Raw genomic sequence first — 14,924 nt, 5'->3', positions numbered from 1 at the left:
TTTCAGGCTTCCTTTGAGTCTAGGCCAGGTGATACCAAAAAGGAAAAAAAAAGGGTAAATTCAGTGGAACTTGAAATTCTAGTCTTCTTCCCTAGTCTGGTTTCTATTATTCACTTTGAGAGGTCCTCAGGGAGCTACTCTGTGATCTTTGTCCAGGATTCTCTGGGACTTAGCCCACCTGATGGGAAGAGCCAACTCATTGGAAAAGACCCTGATGCTCTGGAAGACTGAAGGCAAAAGGATAAAGGGGTGGCAGAGGATGAGATGGTTAGATAGTATCACTGACTCAGTGGACTTGAATTTAAGTAAACTCTGGCAGATAGTGGAGGACAGAGGAGCCTGGTGTCCTATATAGTCTAGGGGGTAGCAAAGAGTCAGACACGACTGAGCAACTGGACAACAACTGTGGGACTCTCTCTTTGGAAAGGGACAGGGTTGGAGTATGCTTACTACATCTTGCCTAGAACCAGAGCTTCTGTTTTTTACTTTTATCATTCTCTCTCTTCTACTTATTTTGGTTTTAAATTGATCTTCTGATTTTTACCCTGACTTCTTAAGGTAGACAGAGTCTTTCGTCCTTCTAGTGTAAGTATATGAAAAGTGGGACTTCAGGGCTTAGTCCTGCTTATCTGTAGTATTCTTACCTCTTCCTTCCACCTGGGTCAGCTGCATCTTCCAGGTCTTGCAGCACTGCCTGCTAACATAACCAGTCACAAGAACATCTGGAGACTGAAAAGTATCATCTCTTTTTTATGTCTCTTTTTTAGAAGAAAGCAAACTTTTCCAGAAGCCAGGCAGCAGGCTTTCCCTAATGTCTCATTGGCCTAAATTGAGTGATATGCCAGTGCCTAAATCAAAACTGGGCTTCCCTGGTAGCTCAGTGGTAAAGAATTCACCTGCCAATGCAAGAGTTGTAGCTTCAGAACCCTAGATTGGGAAGATCCCCTGAAGAAGGAAATGGCAACTCACTCCAGTATTCTTCCCTGGGAAATCCCAGGGACAGAGGAGCTTGATGGGCTGCAGTCCATTGGGTCACAAAGAGTTAGACATGATTTGGGGACTGAGCAACAACACAAAATCAAAATTACTTCCAGGCGGAGTGGAATTATCATTATTGGCCTATCCTAATCATTTCTGGTTGAATGACTATCAAGAAATCAAACTGTAAAACCACCTGGGTTGCAAGACTGCTAAAAGCCAAGGAATCAAAAGCAACATTTAATGGACTAATTCAGTTCTGATGCAGCCTCACTGACATGTCCAAGTGGAGATATTCTGCCTACAATCCTGACAAGTCCTTCTTCAATAGACTGGAGCCAGCAGAGCTGTATAAGAAAAGACCGCAGATGTCTATCCAGCTGATCATTAGCTCTGACTGTAGAGTTCCTTATTTTAGCTGCCACCCCATGTCATTGTAGACTTTGAATAAAATCAGTCCTCCATCTGAAGACAAACAAGTTAATCTTAGCCTTCAATTTGAACTTGAGTAAGAGATCCAGATAATAAGACACATCCATGAGGTTAAAATGTCAGGAATCAATGAAGTAAATAATTAGCATATGCTCAGTCACTTCAGTCGTGTCTGACTCTTTTTGACCCTGTGGACTGTAGCCCACCAGGCTCCTCTGTCCATGGGATTCTCCAGGCAAGAATACTGGAATGGGTTGCCATGCCCTCCTCCAGGGGATCTTCCTGACCCAGGGATTGAGCCCACGTCTCCTGCATCTCCTGCATTGGAGGTGGATTCTTTACCCACTGAGCCACCTGGGAAGCCCAAATAATTAGCATATAATAGTAATTATAGTTATTTAGCAAATAGCTTTATAAAAGGATGCATGTTGAATCCAAGATAGAAATTATAAAATAATATTATTTACTAGCCATCCAGGACTTATTGCTTATATAATCCATTTAGACCTTCTAGGACTGGGACTTCCCTGGTGCTCCAGTGATTAGGGCTCTGAACTTCCAATGCAAGGGCACAGGTTCAATCCCTGGTCAGGGGAACTAGGATCCCACATGCCGCACAGAGTGGCCAAAAAAGTGAAAACAAATCTTCTTCTAGGACTGCTGGGACAGTCTCATCACGGCCTGTCCTAAGTGTTAGTGGCAAAGAGAAGACTCTTTGTCAGTCCCTTCACCAGATACTTGTCTGGATTTTATCTTCCAGATCTTCTGCTTTTCAACAATCTCTAGACACACAGAAAACTGTTCATTATTAGAACACTTATTATGGTTATACCACTCCCTGATGACATGTAACACTATCTTAATACTTCCACTGAGATATTTCCAATATAAATGGTAAAGGAGATAATTATTTTTTTCTACACAAGAAAAATATTTAATTCTACACAATTATTTTTTTCTAATCAAGTATTCTGAGGCAAGTGTCCTTCACTTGGTTGTGCCATAGACTTTGCAAGATTACATTCTCTTCATTGTGAATACTTGGAACTTCTCCACCCAACAGTGATGTGAATTATATTATCTTAGAATAACAAATCCTTAAAGGGTGTTGCTGGATACTTTGAGTTATCTTGCACTTACATAGATCTCCTAATAAGTAGGAGGTGCTAGTTTATCTAACCAGAGAATTAATATGACTTGGGCTAAACTTGATAAAAAATTAGCATATTAGCACCCCTTGGTATCATAAACAGTATGTAGGCTCTTTATATTATTCATCAACTATACCTAAATTTAAAAAATGCAAACAAAACAGTATGTAGGTTCTTGTGAATTTCCTTAAGAGATGATTAAAGTCCCTTTACTCACCTGCTTCCTAACAATGATCCTGGACGTTTCAGCCTAAGTCTTGAGGTACACATTCTTTTTGGTCTCCTCGAGCCTGGCAGGCTATAGTCCATAGGGTCAAAAAGAGTTGGACATGACTGAGCAATTCAAAAACAGAATATAAAATAGGACATTTATTTTATATTTTGGCCATACAGTGTGGCTTGTGGGAACTTAATTCCCTGACCAGAAACTGAACCTAGGCCCATGGCACTGAAAACATGAATCCTAACCACTGGACTGCCAGGGAATTCCCAGGAAATTTTTTTCAAAAACTAATTTAATCTTTGGTCTGACAGCTCCAATGTTCAAGTAATAAAATGGAGAATATCCATTTATATGCCAACTCACACATTCCTTCTCAACGGGAAAAATGTACTTGTCTAAAAAGGAACATACTAGTTTATTATTTGTATTAATAATGTAAACAGTTGAATGTGTCTGAGAGTATCTTTTTAAGAGCTGCACTAGGGATGGAGGAGACGGGGATGACAGAGGATGAGATTGTTGGATGGCATCACCAACTGAATGGACATGAGTTTGAGCAAGCTCCAGGAGTTGGTGATGGACAAGGAAGCCTGGTGTGCTGCAGTCCATGGGGTCAAAAGAGTCGGACACGACTGAGTGACTGAACTGAACTGAACTGAACTGAGGGATGGGACTGTATAGCTTGAGAATCTCAAGACATCTGATTTGACACTGTACTGAAAAGCAGAGAAGTAAACATTGCTGGCAGAAAATATTCACATTCTCTCCTGTGGCTTTAATAACCCTTGAAAGGAAACTGGTGCCCACCGAAACTACCAATTTATACTAAAAGAGTATAAGTGCCTTGTGTCTTCTCCCTTCAGAGAAAAATTTCTCAATAAATGCTTTGATTCCCTCACAACATGGATGGAACTTTTTCTCCAGCAAGTTTCTTGCTATGAATGAGAAGATTCGAGCTCTGACTAAAGGATTTCCTACATTCATGACATTTGAAGGGTTTCTCCCCAGTATGGATTCTCTGATGCTCAATCAAAACTGTACTTCACCTGAAAGATATTGCACACACTTCACATGTATAAGGTTTCTCTCCACTGTAGGTTCTCTGGTGTAGATTAAGAGCTGAGCTCTGACTAAAGGCTTTCCCACATTCATGACATTTGCAGGGTTTCTCCCCAGTATTGAGTCTTCGATGCTGGATCAGGACTGTACTTTGTCTGAAAGACTTTGCACACACTTCACATGTATAAGGGTTCTCTCCACTGTAGATTCTCTGATGTAGATTAAGGGCTGAGCTCTGACTAAGACTTTGCCACATTCCCCACAGTTGTGTTGTTTTTTTCGAGGACAGTTTCCCTGTCTTCTTTCAAATTTTCTGTCTTGTTCACAGGTTCCTCTAAATGTGAAACTCTGGGGAGCATTCACTTGAAGAGTGTTCAGTTCAGTTCAGTTGCTCAGTCGTGTCCGACTCTTTGCGACCCCATGAATTGCAGCACGCCAGGCCTCCCTGTCCATCACCAACTCCCAAAATTTACCCAAACTCATGTCCATCGAGTCGGTGATGCCATCCAGCCATCTCATCCTCTGTTGTCCCCTTCTCCTCCTGCCCGCTATCCTTCCCAGCATCAGGGTCTTTTCCAATGAGTCAACTCTTTGCATGAGATGGCCAAAGTATTGGAGCTTCAGCTTCAATATCAGTTCTTCCAATGAACACCTAGGTCTGATCTCCTCTAGGATGGACTGGTTGGATCTCCCTGCAGTCCAAGGGACTCTCAAGAGTCTTCTCCAACACTACAGTTCAAAAGTATCAATTCTAGAAACTTTATAATGCAGTTATTTGCCTGAAGAAGTCTTTTGTCTTAAAGCAGATTTCACATTTTTAGTTCTGGTGTCTCTATCTGAAATAGTACATAGAAAAGAAAATGTAATCATTTCTTTGTTCAGAGGGAAGGAAAAGGAAATAGAATGATTTAAGTGGAACACAGATTATTTTTGAGCTAGCATGTTTGCAATATAACATCAATGTAGAGGATGGTGCTGTGCATGCGTGCTCAGTCATATCTGACTCTTTGTGACCCCAAGGACTGCAGCCCACCAGGCTCCTCTCTCCATGGGATTTCCCAGGCAAGGATACTGGAGTGAGTAGCCATTCCCTTCTCCAGGGGATCTTCCTGGCCCAGGGATGGAACCCCTGTCTCTTAGATCTCCTGCATTGGCAGGCGGATTCTTTACCACGGAGCCACCTGAGATTTTAGAGGATGGAGAGGGTAAGGCAGAAAATACTGAGAAGATCATAAGGCAAAAGAAGTTTACATACTGATGAGGCAGTCAACGATCAAGATGAAAAGCTCTGTGCAAAAGGTAGAATGGTGAGTAGGTGTAAAAAGATAGAGACTGAGGAAAGTCTGGAAGAAAAGAGAGTCCTAAAAGACAAGAAATTATTGGAGAACAGAGGAGCAACTGAAGGAGAGGAATTCAACATGGTACTGGGTAGCAATAAGCAAGATTTAGTACAAGTATCAATAAACAAAAGTTAGAATGATGACTTAGTCACATGATGGGGCCACGACCCCCCCTCGCCATTTTGTCTGAAGGGGCAGAGCTTCTTCAACGCCCACCGCAGCTGCTTTTCTGCAGACTTGGGCTGGTGACATGGTATCTCCTCAGCGATTTCACAAGTTTGTAGTTTCCTTGCAAGCATGTCCTCCTTTTGTCCAAAAAAGACCTAGAAACAGTTTGATATAGCCAAGGCTGAAGAAGGGAATCGGGTTGGGACTTGAGGATAAAATGAAGAAACTATCTTGGGACACTGGAAAGGGGAAGGAAAAAAATAGAGACACGTCCTGATTTCGGGCACAGCCGGGAGTCCATTCTCCACACTATACACTGGGTTGTGCCAAGTGGAGTACGGTCTGGGAGCTCGACCCTCAATGATGCGCCCGGGCTCCTGACTGCACCTCGCCCCTCACTCCCACCGCCGCCTTCTCACCTGTTCAGCCTCCCCATCGTGCTCCTTTTCCAGCTCCTGGAGCATCTCCACAGCGTCCTCTCTGTGCTCTGGTTGTTACTCACGGTCTGCAGCTCCTCGGGCAGGATGGCCGGGAACCGCTCCAGCACCAGCAGCTCCAGTATCTGCTCCTTGCTGCGCACCTCGGGCCTCAGCCACTGACGGCAAAGCTCGAGGAGCCGGCTCAGGGCCCGGAGAAGCTGCTCCAGCGGCGGCCGGAGGCCATATTACAGGTCTGCCTTCATTAACACAAGGCAGTCAGGGTCCCCTGAAGTTTGTGGAAGGAGTTTTGACGACTCTCAATTTTGCAGACATCTGGACTGGGAATAGCTCGGGGACCGCTAGGCTTTAATCTTCAAGGAGGTGAAACTATCCTTACAGCTGCTGCTGCTGCTGCTGCTAAGTCGCTTCAGTCGTGTCCGACTCTGTGCGACCCCATAGACGACAGCTCACCAGGCTCCGCCGTCCCTAGGATTCTCCAGGCCAGAATACTGGAGTGGGTTGCCATTTCCTTCTCCAGTGCATGAAAGGGAAAAGTGAAAGTGAAGTCGCTCAGTCGCGTCCGACTCTTAGCGACCCCATAGACTGTAGCCTACCAGGCTCCTCCATCCATGAGATTTTCCAGGCAAGAGGACTGGAGTGGGGTGCCATTGCCTTCTCCGATCCTTACAGACACTCCATCAATATGATTCAAGAGACAAGTGGAAACAAGACAAATGCTTTTCAGAACACAGCTAAGACTAGAAATGTTAAGATTGTACCCAAAGTATCCTTAATCTTAACGGAAGCCACGCTTTCAAAGAATACCTCCTTATTTAAGAGAATCAAAGGGCTCAGAGGCATTCACTTTCATGAATACTTTGCAATTTATTCTGAAAATCATGCCCAGGAGGCTGACTACATATTACAATAAGAGATCAGTCAGAGTTGCAGAGGAACTCCTGGAGAAGAGAAATAAGGGAAGCCTGAGGAAATTTATGACTCTGGGACAGGCTCAAAGGGCCAACTAATTATTTTTAGCCTGCTGCAAGGAGTGCTAAGGAACAGACTCATGAGACTACTTTTGCATGGATTTTTTTTTCGATGTTACTAACTTTTAAAACAATATTACTTTGGCATTAAAGGAATCATTCAGAGGAAAAAAGCATATTCCTCCATCTTAATGTATTTCCATGTGTTCATGTTCATGTCTACTGCTCATCTGTAATATCTATCTTATTTACTTAATCTCTTTATTATAGATTATTTCTAATTTTTACTATTATAAACAATGCTTGGAAGCACATTTTCAGAAAAATAGACTATTTTCCATAAAACATGCTAATTTTCAAATTATTTCCTTTAAAGATGTCCCAAGGATTCAACTTATTGGGGTCAAAAAAAGAGCAGCAAAATATCTCGCAATTTATTATCAAATAAATTATAGAAAACATTGCATCAAATCACAAAGTCGCCAGCAACATAGTGATGTATGGGGAGCAACAGTTGCTCCAAGTATCACTAGCTTGTTAGCAGGAAGAGGGTAGGGAGACACTTACCTTAGCATTTTAGTATATGTATCACTAGTAACTGATGACTAATTAGAAATGTTATATGTGCCCCTATTTTCTCTTTACCAGTTTTTCCCCACTTCACCTGAAAACTCTTCCAGGCACTCAAGCTATGGCAGTCACCTGAACAAAGCCCTGGTGTGGCTAGATAAAGCTTATACTCGAGCAGGAAAGAGACAAGGAAGTTACCAAATACATGATACAACCTTACACAGTGAGATGCCCCACCACAAAGGGTAACAATGACACTCAGAGAATTTACTAGGTGCCAAGCACTCTTCTAATAAATCTTAACGAATAACCAACTCATTTAAATTCCCAGTGACTCGGTGGTAAAGAATCCCCCTACCAATGCAGGAGACCTGGGTTCCATCCCTCCGTTGGGAAGATCCCCTGGAGAAGGAAATGGCAACCCATTCCAGTATTCTGGCCGGGAAAATCCCATGGACAGAGGAGCCTAGCAGGCTACAATTCTTGGGATGGCAAAAGAGTCAGAAACCACTTAGCAACTAAACAACAACAGTATTTAAATCCCCACAAAAGCCCTGTAAGGTTCTTTTCATCTCCATGTGGTAGGTGAGGAACCTGCCAGGGCAAGCTTAGGTAGGTAACAGAGACCAAAGCAGAGGAGCCGGGCTGGGGTCTGAGTTCAGGCCATCCACACTTTCTGCGGTGCTGCGCCGGCCAGCGATGGCCAGGGTCCTGGTGAAGGGAAGGAGCAGCAGACCCAGATGATACTAGGCTGGAACAGAATCGGGTGGAGACCTGAGCGACAGGAGGGGTTAGAGGCCACGTGTCAGGAGCCATCTAGGGGAAGGCCCTAAGCTTAAAGCATCCTTTGGAAGTCGCAGGCGTGGCCACTGGGACGCATCCCGCGTCTCCCGCACTTGGAGCCGAATCTGTGCCACAGTTGCTCTCAGTTCCACCCAGGAAACCAAACCCTCAGCACCGCGCGAGGGTCCCTAATGAACCCGGTGCCTGGAGGGCAGGCTGCGCCGGGAGCCCCACATCCGGGGATCTTTTTCGAAGGCACTCTCTTGGAAATAGCTCCTCTAATGAACCGGCTCCTGACGATCCCCGGACACCTTCCTCCCCCGGGGACCGACTCGGTGAGGTCACACGAGGGGGTTCGGGGGGAAGGGGTGCGCGGGAAGGCGGGTAAGCGCGCGGGGGGTGATGCGAGGAGATCTAGCTTTGGGGTCGGGGGTCGGGCGCCCCAGGGTGCCGGGGGAGGACAAGAAGAGGGGGAACGCGGACGCGCGGTGGGAGGCCCGTAGTGCGGGGACGCGGTGGGGGCCCCGGGGAAGCGAGGGCGGCGTGAAGAAGGGGTAGTCGAGGATACTGGGCTGTGAAGGGTATGAAGAGGGGGTGACCGGTTAGAGCGGGTGGGAGGGGTGGGGGGGCTGCCTGGTGGTGCGCCAAGGCCCGCGGGCGACCTTTCCCCGCCCCCTGCGTGATGGTCGCTTCTTCTCGAGCCCTCGAAGCGCGAAGAGACCTCAACTCTAACTTCCGGCCTGGGAAAGACTGCCCTGAGTTTTGGGGGAGAAGCCGGGGAAGCCCCCGACTGATTGCTTCCGGTCCCCGGGGTGGACAGGGGGTGAGGCTCGGGATCCGGAGTGGTTGCCATGGAAACAAGCCAAGGCCGCCCCCTCCCTCATCCAGAGAGGGAAGAGCAAAACGCCCAACAGGTGGGAACCCAGCTGCTCTGGACTCCCGTTCAAAGAAACCAGCATTATTACTTCTTAGAGTACTTTTACTTACATCATATCCTTTGCTCTTCAATAACCCAGTAGGGTTATTCCCATTTTATAGTTTCCGTGACTTGGCCAAGGTCACGGAGGAGACTCCTGTGCGTTCCACCGCTATGCACAACTTTCTGTAATGCCATCTGCACCCCTGAGGTTGGCTGCGCTCCAAGTATCCTGGTGGGTTCGTGCTAAGTCGCTTCAGTCGTGTCCCACTCTTTGCGATCCTATGGACTATAGCCCCTCCAGGGTCCTCCGTCCATGCGATTTTCCAGTCAAGAATACTAGATTGGGTTGCCATGCCCTTCTCCAAAGTATCCTGGTAAGGAATGGGTTTGATTGGCCTCACTCCCCAACCCTAGGCTTTTGTTTGCAGCTGCTGCTAAGTCGCTTCAGTCGTGTCCGACTCTGTGCGACCCATAGACGGCAGCCCACCAGGCTCCGCCGTCCCTGGGATTCTCCAGGTATTTGTTTGCAGAGAAGAACCAATTCTGACTTCATGTTCGAATTGTTTCTTTGACTTGTTTGTCCTTGCAATTGTTATTATAATCATGCATAATGGCCTGCCTCAGAGAATATAGCCCCTCTGCCTGACTGTATACTAAAGGGCCTTTGTTCAGATCCCTGTCCATATGCAGGTGGTAGGAAGGAAGAAATTCACACATCCCCTGCCTGACACTTGCCCTTCTAGGAAATATTTGCAAGATTAATGGCCTTTTCACTTTGTTTCCTCACCTCCCCCAATCTCTGATCTATAAAAGAACCTGGTATTCAGACGTCAACATGATGGTTGTTTTGAGACATTTGTTTGCCATCTTCTGTGTCAGCTGGCTCTCTGAATAAAGTTGTATTCCCTGCCTCACCAGGTAGCACTTTGACAAGAGAACCTAATAGCCTTTGAAAAGGTGAGAACCTGTGCACACACATACATATTTTGGCATCAATATATATGTATATATTTCCTCAGGTGATCCTGAGCAAATTTAAAAATAAATTTCAGGCTAAATGAGCTACAAGGTGATAGTCCCACATATTGGCTCCCTCTTCCACCCAGTTGCTGTAGGGACTCTTGGAAATATACTTGGAGAAGGAAGTGGGGGATTAGAGAGAGGGCAGCAATGCTTGAAAATAAGTGACAAAAACGGGAAAAAAAAACCTTTTGGTATGAGGAAAACAACAATTACAATAAACAAACCTGAGAGTTCTCTGCTGTCCTGTGGCTGGGACTCTGGGCTTTCACTGCCGAGGGCCTGGGTTCAATCCCTGGTCAGGGAACTAAGATCCACAAGTGGCTTTGGTGCTGCCAATAAAAAGAAAATAGAAAGGTATATTAGTACTGGAGTCTGAAGTGATGAGACAGAAGGCTAGTTTACTCAGTCTATACCAAATCTAGGGGGTTTAGGGAAAATTTTACTTTTTTTTTTTCTTTGCTGCTCCATGGGGCTTGCAGGATCTTAATTCCCTGACCAAGGATCGAACCTAGGCCCTCGGCAGTGAGAGCACAGAGTCCTAACCACTGGACCACCAAGGAATTTCTGAAACTTACATTTTAATTAACCTACTGTGATATTAATTTTGAAGAATTGTGTTTTGGAAGAAATTCCTGCTTCTCCAGGGTTATTTCAGGGGATAAGATTTTTGCTGAGATAACTGCTAACACAAATAGAAAGACAACCCAAAAGTGTACAAGGGGATGTATTTATCGTGGTGGAGGGTAGGTTAAATAACTCAAGGCAATGAGGACTCTGAATCAATTCCTCAAAGGCAGCGCTTGGCAATAGTGTGAAGTCATAGAAGGTGGCTTAAGGAGAAAATGAGCAGCAGTCAAAAGCTGCAAGGAGAAGAAGAAACTGTGAAAAACCATATGATTTGGCAGGAAGTCAGCTGTGAGTTCATCAGCTAGGATTCTACCAAATAGCCAGATCCAAGAAGCTAAAGTTTTTTTTAAAAAAGGAGCAAATGTAAAAGATTGCTGATAATAGTTTATTTGATAGGGTTTTTTTTTGTTGTTGTTGTTTGCCTTTTATTTTTTTTAACATTTGGAGGTAGAGTGGAAAGAAATGAACAGGAGCAATGTCCCAGTAGAGCAAGCATTAACTATCTGTTCACCAGATGCATGGTGAACACTGGGAATTCAAGTGTAAGATACAGACTCTTTTTATTTTTTTATTAAGGTACAGTTGCTTTACAATGTTATGCCCAAATGACTCAATTATATACATATATACATTCTTTTTTTTTTTTTTTTAAGATACAGATTCTTTCTCTTTAGTAACTGGTAGACTAATTAAGGAGAAGAGATTGAATCCGGGCCTCCTGCATTAGGAGCATGGAGTCTTAGCCTATGGACCACCATGAAAGTCCCTTAAGCAGAATGTTTAGATTTGTTGGATTCAAGGATGTTAAGGTATGAGTGACGACTGAGGGTGTGGATGAAGAAATCAGCAGAGATCTAGTTTTTAAAGACTTGGCAGGCCAGGTAAAATTTTAAGTAGGGTCTTGAGTGGGTGACTCACGCATATCTACAATTCAGATAGAACTCTCTGATGGCAATGTGAAGGATAGTTTGCAGGGAGACCAAACTCAAGGTGCTGTGACCAGCTCTGAAGCTCTTGCAAGGATACAGGCTGCAACTGATGGAGGAATGAACAAATGTAGAGGGGGAGAGGATGGAGGCAGATTTAGGAAACATTTGGAAGGCTGCTGTTTGTTGCATGATATGTTGACAAGGGTGGATAGTGTGTCACTGGAGAAATTAAAAAAAGAAACAGTATGAGTAGGTTTGACAGTGGCTTATGTGGACATTTGAGGGGTATTTTTGGTAGACTGAATGTGAGGCTGAATGAGATGCTTTAGTCAATACTATACAATCATATAGCACAAAATTGGACATTTTGTGAGATTATGTGAAAACAAATATCAAATGTACTCTGTATCTGAATGATTCTCCTGTGTAAATATATTAAACTCCCTGTAAATTTCATAAGCTACTGATAAACACAGTGAGGGCTTCCCTCATAGCTCAGTTGGTAAAGAATCTGCCTGCAATGCAGGAGACCCTGGTACGATTTCTGGGTCAGGAAGATCCCCTGGAGAAGGGACAGGCTACCCACTCCAGTATTTGGCCTAGAGAATTCCATGGATTGTATAGTCCATGGGGCCACAAAGAGTCAGACTGCTGCACATTTGCACTCATCTCACACGAGAAAGAGCAAAGCAATGCTCAAAATTTTCCAAGCCAGGCTCTACGTGAACCATGAATTTCCAGATGTTCAAGCTGGATTTGGAAAAGGCAGAGGAACCAGGGATCAAACTGCCAACATCTGTTGTATCATTGAAAAAGCAAGAGCATTCCAGAAAAACATCTACTTCTGTTTTATTGACTATGCCAAAGCCTTTGACTGTGTGGATCACAACAATCTATGGAAAATTCTTAAAGAGACGGGAATACCAGACCACCTGACCTGCCTCCTGAGAAATCTGTATGCAGGTCACGAAGCAACAGTCAGAACTGGACATGGAACAACAGACTGGTTCCAAATAGGAAAAGGAGTACGTCAAGGCTGTATATTGTCACCCTGCTTATTTAACTTATATGCAGAGTACATCATGAGAAATGCTGGGCTGGAAGCACAAGCTGGAATCAAGGTTGCCAGGAGAAATATCAATAACCTCAGATATGCAGATGACACCACCCTTATGGCAGAAAGTGAAGAATTAAAGAGCCTCTTGATGAAAGTGAAAGAGGAGAGTGAAAAAGTTGGCTTAAAACTCAACATTCAGAAAACTAAGATCATGGCATCTGGTCCCATCACTTCATGGCAAATAGATGGGGAAACAGTGGAAACAGTGACAGACTTTATTATTTGGGGCTCCAAAATTACTGCGGATGGTGATTGCAGCCATGAAATTAAAAGACACTTACTCCTTGGAAGAAAAGCTATGACCAACCTAGACAGCATATTAAAAAGCAGAGACATTACTTTGCTGACCAAGGTCTGGCTAGTCAAAGCTATGATTTTTCCGGTAGTCAGGTATGGATGTGAGAGTTGTACTATAAAGAAAGCTGAGTGCTGAAGAATTGATGCTTTTGAACTGTGGTGTTGGAGAAGACTCTTGAGAGTCCCTTGGACAGAAAGGAGATCCAACCAGTTCATCCTAAAGGAAATCAGTCTTGAATATTCATTGGAAGGACTGATGCTGAAGCTGAAACTCCAATATTTTGGCCACCTGATGCGAAGAACTGGCTTGTTGGAAAAGACCCTGATGCTGGGAAAGATTGAAGGCAGGAGGAGAAGGGGACGACAGAGGATGAGATGGTTGGATGGCATCACCGACTTGATGGACATGAGTTTGAGTAAACTCCGGGAGTTGGTGATGGACAGGGAGGCCTAGCGTGCTGCAGTCCATGGGGTCACAAAGAGTCGGACACGACTGAGTGACTGAACTGAACTGAACTGAAACACAGTGAGGGAAGAGAGCAATCCCTTTATAGTAACATTTAGAGACAGTCGCTCCTCAACCCGGAGAAGGCAATGGCACCCCACTCCAGTACTCTTGCCTGGAAAATCCCATGGACGGAGGAGCCTGGTAGGCTGCAGCCCATGGGGTCGCTAAGAGTCGGACACGACTGAGGGATTTCACTTTCACTTTTCACTTTCACGCATTGGAGAAGGAAATGGCAACCCACTCCAGTGTTCTTGCCTGGAGAATCCCAGGGACGGCGGAGCCTGGTGGGCTGCCGTCTATGGGGTCGCACAGAGTCAGACACGACTGAAGTGACTTAGCAGCAGCAGCAGCTCCTCAACCTCCTATTCTCCTTCATCACGTCAGTCCTTCATCCCAGGATATTTGCTTTCTACCTGGTTAGGAGATTTTAGTGGTATGGCTCTGCTTCTATCTGTGAACATACCTGCTTTTTTCCTTAACCAGGTGTGTTAGAGACAAGCTGCCATATTTCTATAAGGGTTAGGTCAAGAAATTTAGCTGTAGAAATAAAAAGGAATTTGCTTACAGTGGAACTGTGATTTCCAGAGAGTGGTGGATACGTTACTGAAAGGTGGGATCTGGCTGCTTGCTGCCCAAAAGCCAATAAACAGATCAGATTGGTGGAAAGGAAAATTTGCTTTATTTCAGATGCTGGCAACTGAAGGAGAGGGTGGACATCTATCCAAAAGCCAACTTCCCACCTGACAAACAGGGAGTAAGAGCTTTTATAGACAGAGGGAGGGGGCTACATGCAGAAACAGCAGTCGGCTCAGTGATCTTGAAATTGGTTACTGGTGGTCTGACCAGCATCATGTTGATTGTTTTAGGTACAGTTAGTCTGTTTCCATTTCCTTGACACATATTCTTGGAATTGTGGCAGTTTATGTCATGGCTACAGTCTGGTCATCTCATAGTTAACATCTTCCACCTGGTAGGGCTTTCAGTATCCATAAGACAGCTCACAAGAGATGGCTCAGAATATCGATAGCCCTTGAGAAGGAACTAAAGGTCTTGACTTTGCTGAGTGATGTGGCTAAAATAATAATAATGATAAAAAATTAAAATAAGTAAACACTTTGCTGAATCATTATTCAAAGTGAGAAAAAGGACATTTTCAGGCAAGCTAAATATATATAAAAAAAGTTTACCTCCCATGCATCCTTTTTCAGGAGACTGTTGGAAGTCTACCAAAAAGAGACTAAACCAAGTAAGAAGATACGGCTAGGGAATTTAACATAGGTGAAATTAAGGAAATTCCTAAGAGGGGATGAAAGGAGATCCTAGGTGGCAGTCTGGAGTCAAGAAGCTGAGGGATGGAGAGCTCAAGGAATGTGCCCTCAAGGGGGGAAAGGG

At 44.6% G+C, this 14,924-nt stretch overlaps 1 long non-coding RNA gene and 1 other non-coding gene across 2 annotated transcripts; both read right to left on the bottom strand.

Moving 5' to 3' along the window:
* Positions 1 to 1,198: 1,198 nt before the first annotated feature.
* On the bottom strand, positions 1,199 to 8,926 carry LOC145534610 (uncharacterized). The gene is made up of 5 exons (XR_014074798.1): positions 5,771 to 8,926; positions 5,400 to 5,506; positions 3,831 to 4,679; positions 2,779 to 2,894; positions 1,199 to 1,443 (listed from the first exon to the last, which is right to left on the bottom strand). It is a non-coding gene; the product is annotated as an uncharacterized LOC145534610 (long non-coding RNA).
* Positions 8,927 to 10,541: 1,615 nt separating this feature from the next.
* TRNAE-CUC (transfer RNA glutamic acid (anticodon CUC)) lies at positions 10,542 to 10,614 on the bottom strand. Its single transcript has one exon. It is a non-coding gene; the product is annotated as a tRNA-Glu (tRNA).
* Between the last annotated feature and the right edge of the window lie 4,310 nt (positions 10,615 to 14,924).

This window comes from Giraffa tippelskirchi, chromosome 14 (assembly GCF_054371585.1).
Source record: "Giraffa tippelskirchi isolate mGirTip1 chromosome 14, T2T-mGirTip1v1.2.pri, whole genome shotgun sequence".
Taxonomy (NCBI): Eukaryota; Metazoa; Chordata; class Mammalia; order Artiodactyla; family Giraffidae; genus Giraffa; species Giraffa tippelskirchi.
This window is presented reverse-complemented; position numbering and strand designations above follow the sequence as displayed.